Raw genomic sequence first — 15,560 nt, forward strand, 5'->3', positions numbered from 1 at the left:
GTAGATCTGATATTAAAGTAAGTCCATTTCCTTGAACTGTTTCAATATCTGATTGTAGTAATTCAATGAACCACTTCCAATTATCTTTATCTTCTACATTCACAACCGCCCATGCAATGGGGTAAATTGGTTGTTTCCATCTCGACCAATAGCAGCTAGCAACTCTCCTTTAACTTTCTCTTTCAAGAAACATCCATCTAAATCAATCACCTTACGACATCCTTTCAACCATCCTTCTTTTAAATCCTTCAAACAAATGTAGATTCTTTTGAAATATTTTGCATCCGGATTGAAATCAACTCCAATTTCAACAGTGCTTCATGGGTTTGATCTCAAAACTTCGTTACCGTAATCCCATATTCTAGCATAATGACCAGTTAACTTGCCCTCAATTAGTGTAAATGCTAATGTCCTTGCCCTTTCACACTGACCTTTGCTAAGATTTAAAGAATATCTTTGTAAAAAAATCAGCTTTCATTTCTTTGACTTTTGTTTTGGGATTGCGAATTAGGTCACTAAGGTAATGGTTAGCAATCCAACTTGGAGTTATCAATGACCCGAGGCTGTATTTTCGTGCACAAACATGTTTCTTTTCCAAAGATTTCACTTGCCTAGTTAGTTCATTTCCCATCCAAGACGCCTAACATCTAAATGGACACTTATTCTCACCATTTTTTAGCCACAACGTACTAATATCCTAGAACGATCACACTTGGCAAACCTCAAGTGGTATCCATTAGCCACCGCATAATTTGTTAGAGAAAGCTTGAACTGTTCTGGGCTTTCGTATTTTTCCCCCACGTGTGGTTCCATTCTGTTCCAAGGGATCCTAGGGTTGTGTACAAGAAATTGGTCCCCAATTTCTTGATCTTGATGCTCTCCTTCGTCATATTCTTCATCTGAATGGGTCAATTCAACATCATCAGATGATATTTCAGGGAACTCCACTTCACCCTGTACCAAGTCATTCTAAAAAGGATCCCATATTGTTTTGTCCATTGAAGAAGGAACATATTCTTCTTCATCAGACTCGTCGTCTGTTCCATTCACACCCTCCGTATAAACTTCACATAATACATTTGAAATTGAAGTCATGGCTTTTGGTTAAAGCTTCCTTGAAGAATCAATGGAAACAACAAAAATAAGAACCAGGGGTAGAAGACGGGTTGATGTTCTGATTAAGCGAAATAGAAGAATGATCGATTACCTTTTTTTCGTGTGATTGAGCAACAAGTTTCCCGCCACTTCCAAGATGCTTTCCCTCCTGTACGTAGCTTTCCCTTTCATTTTTTACAGAGTGACCGATATCAAGTTAAAAGAGAATGAAGGTAATCTACGTAGACTAATAAGAACGGGTAACCTAGGGTTACTGGATAAATGAGATAGATTACACGGTTTCTGAAATAATAATGGTTAAATTGTACCAATTGATAATATAAGGGTTTTTCTAAGCGTTAGTGTATAATACATAGGGTTTTTGTGAGGTTTTCCCATTAAACAATATGATTTCTCCTTTAATATATTATTCTCATAATATTTAACACCCCAAATTCCAGAGGTGTTGTTGAAGGGCTTAAATTGGAAACTAAGGAAAGGGACTCGACAAGTAGGCATGCTTACTCGCCGAGTCGGAGCGGGATTTGTCACAGGTTTAAGTGGCCAACTCGCCGAGTCGGCGGCTTGTACTCGTAGAGTTGGTGCTGAAGGGAGAAAACCCTAATCCCGGAGGTTGTGCCCTATATAAAGCACATTATAACCCACCATCAGCGTCTTTGCTACCCTTTTGAGATCCATAATCCCTAATTTCATTTGTGACAAGACTTGGAAGCAAATTGGTGTGATTTGTGAAGGGATCTGGTAGATAAAGAAGCTTGGATCAAGGAGACTTGAAGAGATCCGGATTATACTTCAGTGGGAGGTTATTTTGGAGGTAAGGAATCGTTATCCTTGGCCTTCTCCTTTCTAGTTCCATTTTCATGGAGTTTTAGGGTTTGGTTGGAGAAATATTTGTAACATCCCGAGTTCAGGAGTGCAAGTTCAGGGTTCAAAGTGTATGTGTGGAAGGGAAACTCGGCGAGTCCATGGGTGGACTCGGCGAGTAGAGTCGCGACTTGGGTCGCGTGTTAAGTGGCCAACTCGGCGAGTAGGTGCTGAATGGAGAAAACCCTAATTTTGGAGGATGAGCCCTATTTAAAGGAAATTATACCCTCTCCCCAGCCTCTTTACCCTCTCTTGAAGTCCTGAAGACCCTAAGGCGCGGTTGTGAGGGATTTGAGTGCATTTGAACCTTGGAGAAGAGATTTTGGAGGAGATCTTGGAGAGTTAAGAGGCTTGGAGCAAGGGGCTTTGCTAAGATTCGGATTTCTCTTCGGTTGGAGCTTCCTTTTGAGGTATTATTTCGTTGTTTGGGCTGTTATTCTTCATTTTGGAGTATTTGGAAAGATTAGCTTGTGGTATCTTGAGTTTGGAGGTTAGATCTGGGGTTGCTAACTCAGATCTGGAATGGAGAAGGTCTAGAGTGCATTAAAGTCCCTGTTCTTGGGTGTTTGGTGAAGCCATCTTGTCCCAAACCCTATCCCTAGAGTGTAAAATGCCTAAATCTCTTTGGATTCACGTAAAGTTTGCCACTTTACGTGATGGATGGGCTGTAGAAGGGTAGATCCATGGTTTGGATCAACTGCATGGGTTGAAAGGCTTCTGTATGGGTTAAGATCTAGAGGCACTCGGCGAGTCACAAAGGTGTACTCGGCGAGTTGCTTGAAGATGTTCAGGAACTCTGCGAGTTGGAAGAACAACTCGGCGAGTAGGTTGAAGATAGCCTTGGACTCGACGAGTCTGTTCTTGGACTCGGCGAGTCTGGTCGTGAGGTTCTAACTTCTTCTGGTTGAGCCATGAATCAGTGAGTCAAGGGAGGACTCGGTGAGTTGAGTGCGAGGGGACTCAGAGTCGTGGGACTCGGCGAGTCTCGGGGTGACTCGGCGAGTTGAGTCGCGGATTGGGGAAGTTCTGAGCATGGGGACTCGGCGAGTAGAGTCAGTCAGGAGGTTGACTTTGACTTTGACTTTGACCAACGGTTGACCAGTTGACTTCTAGGGGCATTTTGGTAATTGTTGGCTTTTGTTTGAGTTCAGTGTTGGTGTCGGCTAGTGGTGGTGATCGTCTCAGTGGTCGGACCATCTTGGTCTTATCTGTTCACTCGGCAATGGCGAGGTGAGTTATCCTCACTATATCAACAGGGTCTAAGGCACCAAGGCCGACCCTTTATCGGATTGTGATCCGGGTATAGTTGTTATGTTATTGCTTTGATATGTTTGCATCATGGTAGTTAGGATGGTATATGCTAGTGACTGGTTAGGTCGGTATCCTGGTTAGGATGATGATATGTTATGTAATCTGCTAGATCGGCTTGATTGAATGTGAATTGTTATATGATTAAATGTTTATGTGCACATGGTTGTTGGACTGAGGTTTGGGTTGAGGCAGGTCCTGCTTTGTGTTGTAGGCCAACATACCCAGGGCGGACCGGTTATCCCGAAGGTCCAGCTAGCGGTCCAGATAGGCTGCAAGCCCTAAGAGGGCGGACCAGATGTGCCGACGCTCGAAGAGTGGACCAGACCGACTGAAGGCCCGGTGCGGGCGGACCAGTCATACTGTAGACTCAGAGAGTGGACTAGGTGGATTAAAGGTCCGGTGCGGGCGGACCAATCACACTGTAGACTCGATGTATATGGCTAGACTCGGAGGGTGGACCAGGTGGACTGTTGGCCGGTACGACGGACCAGTCTCACAGTAGACCTGAAGTGCATGGTTGTTCTGTGTTCTGTTATGATATGTATGCTATTATGTTATGGGCCGGAAGGCACTATGTTTTGGACCGGAAGGTCGTGGCCTGGAAGGGCGTATGTGTGGTTGGTATTTTGGGGGTATCTCACTAAGCTTTCGGGCTTACATTTGTGGTTTAATGTTTTTCAGGTTCTTCAGGAGACCGTGGCAAGGCAAAGGCGTGATCGTACCGCTCCTCGTGATTTTGTTTTACGATGTGGTTCTGGGAAGACTCTGATAATAATTGTATCAAAAACCTTTTTGTAATAACTTTATGAAACCGGTTTGTTTTGAAAAGTTTAATTTGGTTGAAATTTTTAGAGTGTTACAAGTTGGTATCAGAGCCTTGGTTTGAGTGAATTGGAGGAACATTCATGTGAATCCAGTCTCAAATCAAGGAGAGTTTTTCAAAAGAGAATTCAAAATGGTTTTCAAAATGAGTAAAGGAGGACGCGGAGGTACGATCAGCCGGAGCCAGTAAGTAGCCCCAAAATACCATACATGATAATTGTTTTTAAACTTTGATAGAACAGCATGCTAGTACTAGGCTAGGGATCTTCAGGATTTCATGTTAATGTTGCCTGATTTATGATGCCAGTTAACCTAGGGTTTCTTCTGTGGGAGATTTCCAGTGTTCCTCTAGGAGTGAGGATTGAGTGCTTGTTATGTATGATTTTCGCTAGGGTGTCGTGGTAATACTTGATACAAATATGGGTAGGTGTGGAAGGTAGTATGGGCCTGTACTACTGAAAGCATAGGACCCATACGCGTATCAAAGAAACCATGACCTCTAGGGTTGGGTTGGGGGTTGGTTCCTGGGATAGTGGGAAGTATCTGAGATCTTGCGATGTTTTTCAGTATGGTGGTTACGAGGCATGCTGGGAGTGGATCCGGATCAGGATCTGGAGCTGGAGGGGACGGTCAGGGTGGATCAGTACCGCCCGAGGTTATTGTTCAGATGAGCACAGGCGAGTTGGATGCTAGGATTCGTGAGATCCTGCATGATAAGGTTGCTGCGTTGTTCCGGGCCGAGTTGTCGGAACTGTTTGGGTCGATCAAGACCGCCATGATTGAGTATTTTGATGAGCGCTATGCGGCTCTCGCAGAGACGGCTACCGCAGCGGCTACAACGGCTATAGCGGCGACAGGAGGAAGAGCTGGTAGAGGTTTCCAGTATCGGAACTTCGATAATACGAAGCCCCCTACCTTTGATGGAGTTCAGGACCCGATTGTTGCTATGAGGTGGTTGTCAGATGTGGAGGGGTGTTTTTTACATGCTAATTCCCTGCTGATCAGAGGGTGAGGTGTGCTCTAAACCTGTTGAGGCTTGGGGCAAAGGATTGGTGGAGATTGACCACGGGGTCATACTCGGATGCGCAGAGGGCTGCGGTTTCATAAGATCAGTTCCGGGAAATGTTCAGCACTCGTTATGTTCCGCGGGTTGAGAGGGAGAGATTGGCTCAAGAGTTCCTTGAGTTGAAGCAGGATTCAGAGTCGGTGACGGAGATCACCAGGATGTTCACTGAGAGGGCGATGTTTTGCCCTGAGTTTGCTTCAGAGCAGGCTCAGATGTCCGGATATCTGAGTATGCTCAAGAGGGATATCAAGCAGTTCGTGTCTGCGCAGAGGTGCGAGACCTTGTTGGAGTTGCAGGAGGCCGTGAGGCGGCGTGAGTTGGAGATTGAGTTGCAGATGCGAGAGCTAAGGCAGGCTCCGGTGCAGTCGCAGCCGACGCCGAAACGGTCCAATACCGTTGATTCTAGATTGAGAGATCAGTGCAGCCACACTTGTGGGAAGTGTGGGAAGGGTCACACCGGAGTTTGTAGGTCCGATGGTGCATGCCGCAAGTGCGGAAGGGAGGGGCACTATGCAAGGGATTGTCGGTAGACAACCCCGATTCGAGATTTGAGGATTTGTTATCATTGCCATTAGGTTGGACACTGAGGGTCAACTGTCCACAGCTTGCTGCAGGACCGGTGCAGGCTCTAGAACCGGCCACTTTGAGGAATACGGGTGGAGGTCAGGGTGGAGCGGAGCCCCCAAGGGCTCAAGTCGTGCTTTTCAGCTTACAGCGGAGGAGGTCAGGGCAGTTTCGGATGCAGTTGCGGGTATGTTTCTTTCTTGATGTCTTGTTATTTGGTGATTTTTGTGGTGTATTGTTTATCTGCTAGTCTCGTTGTGTGATTCTGGTGTTGTATTCGTTGTTCCTTGAGGGTTGTGGTATGGTTATGGATTTGGTGTTGGAAATTTCGTTGGTTATCATTTATGAGGATTTTTAGCGGGAATCTGGTTTTGGTCTAAATGTTGGGTAGCATCTGCAGTCTGAGGAGTGGCTAGCTGAAGATCGGGTTTCTTTCTAGCTGGGTTGATCAGTGTCATTATGAATTTGTGAGGATTGCTTGTTCTGGTAGGAATCAATTCGCGTGTAAGGGTTTGTGTTGAGTAGGGTTATCGAGGGAGGTCGGTGATGGCGACCGGTGGTTGATAGTTAGTGCTCTAAGTGGGGGAGAATTGGAGAATTCTCCGGAAGATCGATAGGCACGAGAGGTTGCTTAGCTGTTGAGATTTAGTAGCGGTTCTGACAGCCGAGCGTAGGCTGGAATGAGCAAGTGCCAGGCAAGCGGGGCGGGATGCAGACCAAGGGTGATTGATGGTGGAAGGCCTATGATCAGGTCGGGTTTGAGTATGTAGGGTGGAGACAGAGTTTAAAACCCCTAGAGGGCTAGAACGGTATGCATGGGAGAGTTTTCCTGGAGGGATAATTCGGGATGTTGGATATTAGTTGAGCGGTCCGGATAGACTGAAGGTCGGTAGGCGTACTAGTCAGGCCGAAGGCTCGGAGAACGGTCCAGACAGGCTGAAGGCCCTGGAGGGAGGTCCAGACCTGTTGAAGGTTCTGAGAGTGGTCCAGATGGGCTGAAGGCCTGGTAAGGCGGTCCAGTCATGCTGAAGACTTTGCATGTGTTGTTAGATCCGTATGAGGATATGGAATGAGTATGGCGTGATGTGTTAGCAACAGTGGGTCTGGCCCCGGGTATTTATCATCGATTGGTGGAAGGTAGTGCATGGACTCGAGAGTCCTTGCGATCAGATTCAGAGTATGTATGGTGCATGGGATAGCGGTTATGTTATAAGAAATGGTGTAATATTGGGTGAGCACAGTGGCACTTGTGATAGTGTCAAGACAACCAAGTGGATTTCCTTGGTAAGGAAAGGGAAAGGAATGTAGCCCCGAGAGGGAGTGTAAGTTCACGGAAGTGAAAGCAGTAGTGCGGAGTTATGATTGGAGTGTTCCAATTATGGTCTTGTAGCAGCGTGTTTGCGGAAGTGGTATGGAATCACATCCGGTTTGGATGTTTGCTGAGATCACGGAAGGAATTCCGAGGGTGTAGAGCCAGGAGGCTCGGAAGGGATGTAGGGATGGAGTCTTGGATTCCCAATTTGATTTTGATCAAGGAATTATGTATGTAGTGGAAATTCATCCTGGGGGAAGTTTGGAGGTGTCGTCAGTGCATCAGGTTTTCCTAACCCGAGGATGTTAGAACCAGTCCGGCATGGGTATGAGATTGCGGGGGAGAGCTCGTGGGAGTTGCTCTGAGACTAAATGATGTGTCCTTCTGTCAACCTGGAATGGATAGAGTTGGACTCCGATCGGGATTCCGGTGGTTCAGGGTTATTTCTAGCTCGAATGAGTCAAGTGATTGGTGTGATTTGGAGCGAGCGAAGTATCATGAAATGGTACTTGGCTGTTAAATGGAATTATATGAGGATGAGGCCGGTGGCCGGATTGAGGCGGTGGTCAGAATGCCGTAGGAGAAGAGTGGGTTTTGGGGGGGGGGGGGGTTGTTTTGAGGAATCTGGTCTGGTTAATGCCTTGAGGCGCATTGCGAGAGTAATTCTAGAGTTGTGTTGCTGCAGGCTTCGAGGACGAAGCCTATTTTAAGTGGGGGAGAATTGTAACATCCCGAGTTCAGGAGTGCAAGTTCAGGGTTCAAAGTGTATGTGTGGAAGGGCAACTCGGCGAGTAGGGTCGCGACTTGGGTCGTGTGTTAAGTGGCCAACTCGGCGACTCGGAGGATAGACTCAACGAGTAGGTGCTGAATGGAGAAAACCCTAATTTCGGAGGATGAGCCCTATTTAAAGGACATTATACCCTCTCCCCAGCCTCTTTACCCTCTCTTGAAGTCCAGAAGACCCTAAGGCGCGGTTGTGAGGGATTTGAGTGCATTTGAACCTTGGAGAAGAGATTTTGGAGGAGATCTTGGAGAGTTAAGAGGATTGGAGCAAGGGGCTTTGCTAAGATTTGGATTTCTCTTCTGTTGGAGCTTCCTTTTGATGTATTATTTCGTTGTTTGGGCTGTTATTCTTCATTTTGGAGTATTTGGAAAGATTAGCTTGTGGTATCTTGAGTTTGGAGGTTAGATCTGGGGTTGCTACCTCAGATCTGGAATGGAGAAGGTCTAGAGTGCATTAAAGTCCCTGTTCTTGGGTGTTTGGTGAAGCCATCTTGTCCCAAACCCTAGCCCTAGAGTGTAAAATGCCTAGATCTCTTTGGATTCACATAAAGTTTGCCACTTTACGTGATGGATGGGCTGTAGAAGGGTAGATCCATGGTTTGGATCAACCGCATGGCCTGAAAGGCTTCTGTATGGGTTAAGATCTAGAGGCACTCGGCGACTCACAAAGGTGCACTCGGCGAGTTTCTTGAAGATGGTCAGGAACTCGGCGAGTAGGTTAAAGATAGCCTTGGACTCAGCGAGTCTGTTCTTGGACTCGGCGAGTCTGGTCGTGAGGTTCTAACTTCTTCTGGTTGAGCCATGAATCAGTGAGTCAAGGGAGGACTCGGTGAGTTGAGTGCGAGGGGACCCAGATCCGTGGGACTCGGCAAGTTGAGTCGCGGATTGGGGAAGTTCTGAGCATGGGGACTCGGCGAGTCATCGAGTTGACTCGGTGAGTAGAGTCAGTCAGGAGGTTGACTTTGACTTTGACTTTGACCAAGGGTTGACCAGTTGAATTCCAGGGGCATTTTGGTAATTTTGGCTTTTGTTTGAGTTCAATGTTGGTGTCGGCTAGTGGTGGTGATCGTGTCAGTGGTCGGAGCATCTTGGTCATATCTTTTCAGTCGGCAGTGGCGAGGTGAGTTATCCTCACCATATCAACAGGGTCTAAGGCACCAAGGCCAGCCCTTTATCGAATTGTGATCCGGGTATCGTTGTTATGTTATTGCTTTGATATGTTTGCATCCTGGTAGTTAGGATGATATATGCTAGTGACCGGTTAGGTCGGTATCCTGGTTAGGATGATGATATGTTATGTGATCTGCTAGATCGGCTTGATTGAATGTGAATTGTTATATGATTAAATGTTTATGTGCACATGGTTGTTGGACTGAGGTTTGGGTTGAGGCGGGTCCTGCTTTGTGCTGTAGGCCAACATACCCAGGGCGGACCGGTTATCCCGAAGGCCCAGTAAGCGGTCCGGATAGGCTGCAGGCCCCAAGAGGGCGGACCAGACATGCTGACGCTCGGAGAGTGGACCAGACCGACTGAAAGGCCCGGTGCGGGCGGACGAGTCATACTGTAGACTCAGAGAGTGGACCAGGTGGATTGAAGGCCTGATGCGGGTGGACCAATCACACTGTAGACTCGATGTATATGGCTAGACTCGGAGGGTGGACCAGGTGGACTGTTGGCCGGTGCGGCGGACCAGTCTCACAGTAGACCCGAAGTGCATGGTTGTTCTGTGTTCTGTTATGATATGTATGCTATTATGTTATGGGCCGGAAGGCACTATGTTTTGGAACGGAAGGTCGTGGCCTGGAAGGGCGTATGTGTGGTTGGTATTTTGGGGGTATCTCACTAAGCTTTCGGGCTTACAGTTGTGGTTTAATGTTTTTCAGGTTCTTCAGGAGACCGTGGCAAGGCAAAGGCGTGATCGTACCGCTCCTCATGATTTTGTTTTACGATGTGGTTCTGGGAAGACTCTGATAATAATGGTATCGAAAACCTTTTTGTAATAACTTTATGAAACCGGTTTGTTTTGAAAAGTTTAATTTGGTTGAAATTTTTAGAGTGTTACAATATTGATGAGATCTTGAAGCATGAGTCAGATCTGGAGTTGAAACTCCATATCTGAGTTCTATATGGATCATTGATGCAAAAAGCCTTTCTAGTTGTTATGCAAAAGCCCTTCCCCAAGAGTTAAGTCCCTTTCTAGCTTGGTTTTTGGTATTATGGGGCAAGAAGCATGTAAAGGTGGCAACTTTATGTTGCTAATGGACCCTAATGACCCATATCTATTGTTTGGAGCAAAGGAGTAGCTCTGTGACTCAAGATTATGAGAATGCACGTATGGACTCGGCGAGTCTGGGAGATGACTCGGAGAGTCGGGCTAGAGATCATACATTGAGTCGCGTAGTAAATCGACGAGCCGCATGGGTGACTCGACGAGTTGGAAGAACAACTCGGCGAGTCTATTGAAGATTGTCGTGAACTCGGCGAGTCTGTTCTTGTTCTCGGCGAGTCTGCTCGCAGAACCTAACCTATTTCAGTTAAAGCCTTGGATTAGTGATTCGGTTGGGGAATCAGCGAGTTGGTCAGGATGGAACTCAGAGATCGTTGGACTCGACGAGTCTTGGGGCGACTCGGCGAGTTAAGTCGTGCCATAAGAGTTTTTTGGATATAAGAACTCGGCGAGTCGACGGGTTGACTCGGCGAGTAGAGTCAATCAGGAAGGTTGACTTTGACTTTGACCTTCAGGGGTATTATGGTAATTTGGATATTTATGTTAATGGTTATTGATGGATATAGGTGTTGGAGTTTGAGGCGGTGCTTCGGGATTGTACTCTTGTGATTCGGTTCGGCAGTTGCAAGGTGAGTTATCCTCACTATACTAAGGGGTCTAAGGCACCAAGGCCGACCCATTGGATATGTTATCCTAGTAGTGTTATATGTTGAGTATGAGTCTGTGTTACATGCTAGTGGTTATGCCAGTTAGGTAGACCTGTAGGACTACCTGTGATGTTGTATGATTATTGCATGCTCAGTGGTTATGTTATATGTTATGTGGGTTGGGTTGAGGTTGTACTACTCCATGCGGTAGCCAACAAACCATAGAGTATTCCAGATATGAGCTGAGGGCCCGGTAGGCATTCCAAACTCATACTGAGGACTCGGGAGTATGCCAGATATGAGCTGAGGGCCCGGTTGGCTCATACTGAGGACTCGGGAGCATTCCAGATACGAGCTGAGGGCCCGGTAGGTATTACAGACTCATACTGAGGGATCGGTGGCAATCCAAATGTGAGCTGAGGGCTCGGTAGGCATTCCAGACTCACACTGTGGGCCCAGGGGTATTTCAGTCTGTAGAGTTGTGGACCCGTTACGTGTTGTTCTGTTCAGTTTGTAATGTTATGATATTGTTGATATCATTATGTGGACTGTATGTGTATCGGTATTTTGGTGGTAACTCACTAAGCTTTCGGGCTTACGGTTTCAGTTTATTGTTTCAGGTACTTCAGGGGATCGTGGCAAGGCAAAGGCGTGATCGTACAGCTCCTCACTTTTATCACTTTATTTATGGGATACTCTGATATGATACATTTTGAAAACAAGTTTGTAATAGTTAATGGATTTGAAATGTTTTTAAGAGTTTAAATTGGCTTGAATTTTTCAGGTGTTACATAATATATTAATAAATCATAATTAAACCTTTCTCTCCTTAATTCATCCTACATATTGCTATGGTGAAGGCAACCCAAAAGGACCATGCTCATAATTGGGTCAAGTACATACCAAAATAGTTATGGACTTAGACACTAATCCAACAAATGAGACCTTCTCACCAGTAGCGAAGATTAAGTCTATTAGTGTTCTGCTAGCCATAGTTGCGTTTCATGATTATGAAATATGGCAAATGGATGTCAAAACCGCTTTCCTTAATGGAAAGTTGGTTGAGGATGTTTACATGAATCAGCCAAAGGGTTTTGTCGATGCAATGTAACCTAATAGAGTGTGTAAGCTTGAAAAATCCATTTATGGATTGAAACAAGCATCTCGCAGATGGAATCTTTGCTTCAATGAGAAACTCAAAGAGTTTGGCTTTTTGAGGAGCGAGGATGAGTCCTGTGTATATGTTAGGGCTAGTGGGAGTATAGTTAGTTTTTTAGTGGTGTATGTGGATGACATACTACTCATAGGAAATGACATCCCAACTTTGCAGGAGGTTAAGTCCTGGCTTGGGAAGTGTTTCGCTATGAAGGACCTTAGAGAAGCTGCCTATATCCTAGGGATAAGAATACTGAGAGAAAGGAGTAAAAGACTAATTGGACTTAGTCAGAGTACCTACTTGGATAAAGTGTTTAAGAGGTTCAACATGGAGAATTCCAAGAAAGGAGACTTACTGATCCAGCATAATGCCAGACTGAGTAAGATTTAGAGTCCGAGTACAAAGGCTGAGATAGCTGAGATGAGTCGATTACCATATGCTTCCGCTATTGGCTCGATCATGTATGCTATGACTTGTACTCGCCCTGATGTGGCCTTTGCTTTGAGCATGGTCAGCATATATCAGGGAAACCTTGGCAAGGCTCACTAGACTACGGTAAAGACCATTCTCAAGTACCTACGGAGGACTAAGGACTGGGTTCTTACCCTCGGTGGGAGTGATGACTTGAGAGTAGCAGGGTATACTGATGCTAGCTTTCAGACTGATAGGGATAATTTCCACTCTCAGTCAGGTTGGGTCTTTACCCTAAATGGAGGAGCAATTACTTGGAAAAGTTCCAAGCAGGAGACAGTAGTTGATTCTACTTGTGAATCAGAGTACATAGCAGCGAGTGAAGTGACAAAGGAGGCGATATGGCTGAAGAACCTCATTGGAGACCTTGGGGTTGTACCAGCTATACAGGAGCCTAGAGAGATTTTCTGTGACAACAATAGTGCGGTTGCCTTAGCCAAGGAACCAAGAGATCACGGTAGATCCAGACACATTGACAAAAAAATATCACTTCATAAGACACAAGATAGAAGAAGGACTCCTTGTGGCAATATCGTCAGAAGAGAATCTTGCAGATCCCCTCACGAAGGGACTGACTAGGGTTAGGGATTTGCAGCATGCGAGAAGCATCGGGCTGAGAGACGATATTAGTTTTAATAATTAGATTGTTTTTTGAAACTTGTAGAATTTAATTAACATTTGATGATTAAATAAAAGTTGTTATTTATTTATGATTAAAGTGTTACTATCCTATGTTGATCGTTTACTGTTGTTTCAATTTTGCATGTTTTGACTTCCAGAATAATTATTTTATTCAAACTCTCCTCAGTCGGTCATACGTTGGAAGTAGGTATTGAATTAAGATTGTCATGAATCTGGCTTGTAAGATTTGTCTAAGGTGAATTAGACATAGCAATGGTTGCTGCAACATTCATGAGTGCTCATAAGTTCTGAGTATTAGATTAAACCCACACTCACTTGTATCACTTCATGGAATTTATCTCGAGTGATCGTGAGACGGTAATATCATATATATATATATATATATATATATATATATATATATATATATATATATATATATATATATCTTCAAACATAGAGATATGAGTCGTTGACTATGAGTTGCTTATCCATTGATTGTACGAAAACGCATCAGTAACTTGATGTCATAAAATGTGCTTTTATGTATAATTCAACTGGTAGTTAGTACAAGCATATGAGTCGAAGTTTATCTGTTCCTTCTAGCAATAGAAGCCATATCTGGGCCCCTCAATGATTTGGTTTTGACTTATGTACCGGGCCCGGTCAGAACCTAATTGATGTGTTCAATTTAGTTCTATGTCAAACAAATCAGAGATCGAGAAACAACTGCTGGACAATAAGTACGACATTGTTCCATGTATTTGTCCGGCTGATATCTTTAGAACAGAGGATTATATGATCACTTATCTAAAATGGCACTTCATAGTTCAACAGAGATTTAAAAGAGCTACGATTGCTGGTTGGTTCTTGAAGTTATACTTGCAACTATAGTTATCAAACTTATCCAAGTGGGAGACTGTTGGATAAGGTGTCTAAGTCCGTAACTATATTTGGTATGAACTTGACCCGACCCGGCATGGTTCATTTGGGTTACACTTCACCTAACAATTTGTATGTGTATACTTTTGAGAATAAGATGTTTATGATCTATTAATACATTATAAGTTATAATATATTAATAGGAAATTATATTATTCAATTAGTGTTGATCAAGAATTAATTTTGGAATTAATCTAATGATCAAAAAAGGCTAATTAAATATGGACTCTTACATATATATATATATATATATATATATATATATATATATATATATATATATATATATATATATATATGGGTTAGGCTAAGATTTATTTAGGATGGACTAAGAGTATATGGAAGTCCATGGACAGTCCATGGATCTTTTAACCCATGGATCCTAGGTAAATGAAGAGTCATGGGTATTAGGGTTTAACCCTAATCCTTCATAGTATATAAAGAGGTCCTTGGTTCTAGAATTGGCACTAGTGTGCGTGAGAAACAAGGGTGGGCCGATTCTAGCAAGCATCATATTCTCTCAAGTATTTCCAAGTTGTTTTGGGTGATTTGTGACACCACTTGAGGCATCCACACTATTGGTTCTAGGCTCTAAAACTCCAAGCAATCAACCACAAAAGAAAGGTATGTTATTCTACTTAAAGTTTTATATTATTAGTACCCCATAACATGCTAGTCAGGTTGTAAACCTTGGAAATCAAATTTGCATGTATTTTAGAGAAAACATAGATCCAAGGTTTCTAGAGTTGCATGTACACCATAGTAGTGTTAGAATGCTCAAAACCTAACAATATTATGGTTAATGTAGGAGACATCTCTATTTTCCCCCGAAAATCTTTAGAATTACCACAACTTAGCTTTCAATTCACCTCTGACCATCAAATGAAATGTGAATAATCCGTCCTCTTCTCTTTGAAAGAAGGGGCTCTTCCGATTCTGTCGTTGCTTGAAACAATTTTGTCTTCTCCATATTACTATATCTCTAGAGTCAATACTTTTATATGAGGAACTACTGAACTCAATCACTTGTTGTCGTTGCTCTTCATTTTTCTATTGAGGTCTAATTTATAGAGGTATTTAAATTGGATCAGTGATCGATTTCTAGGTTTCATCGTAAACTTAATTGGTTACTTCCAATTACGTAAATCAATAGTTCAAACCGCACTCAAAGGTAGGGAATTTCTCATTTTTATAGGAACTTCTATACCAGAAACAATGGTATCTCCAATTACAGCCCCCCTGGGATGTAAAATATATCTCTTCTCACCATCCCTATAGTGTATGAGACAAATGTATGCGTTTCAATTCGGGTCGTATTCTCTGGTTACCATTCTACCATATATGTCTTTTTCATTTCGTCGAAAATATATTTTACGGTATAGACACTTATGACCTCCCCCTCTATGTCCTGCGGTAATGATTCCTCTGGCATTACGACCTTTACCACAATGATGTTGTCAATAGATTAAATTATTTCGTGGATTGGATTTCACTTTACTGTCTACGGATCCTTTACCTGTGCTTGGGGTAGAAGTTTTATATAAATGTATCGCCATGCTATAAAGTATTTTGATTTAAGTTCTTTTCTTTCTAAGAGGTGGAATAGATTAACCTGGTTGAAGCGTAATGATCACACGTCTGTAATGCATTGTCTGTCC

General features: G+C 43.9%; 1 pseudogene; it reads right to left on the minus strand.

Moving 5' to 3' along the window:
- LOC122196126 (50S ribosomal protein L2, chloroplastic-like) overlaps positions 1-15,458 on the minus strand; it is a 31,695-nt pseudogene extending 16,237 nt beyond the window's left edge.
- Positions 15,459-15,560: the final 102 nt, after the last annotated feature.

The sequence above is a fragment of the Lactuca sativa genome, chromosome 9 (assembly GCF_002870075.4).
Source record: "Lactuca sativa cultivar Salinas chromosome 9, Lsat_Salinas_v11, whole genome shotgun sequence".
NCBI lineage: Eukaryota > Viridiplantae > Streptophyta > Magnoliopsida > Asterales > Asteraceae > Lactuca > Lactuca sativa.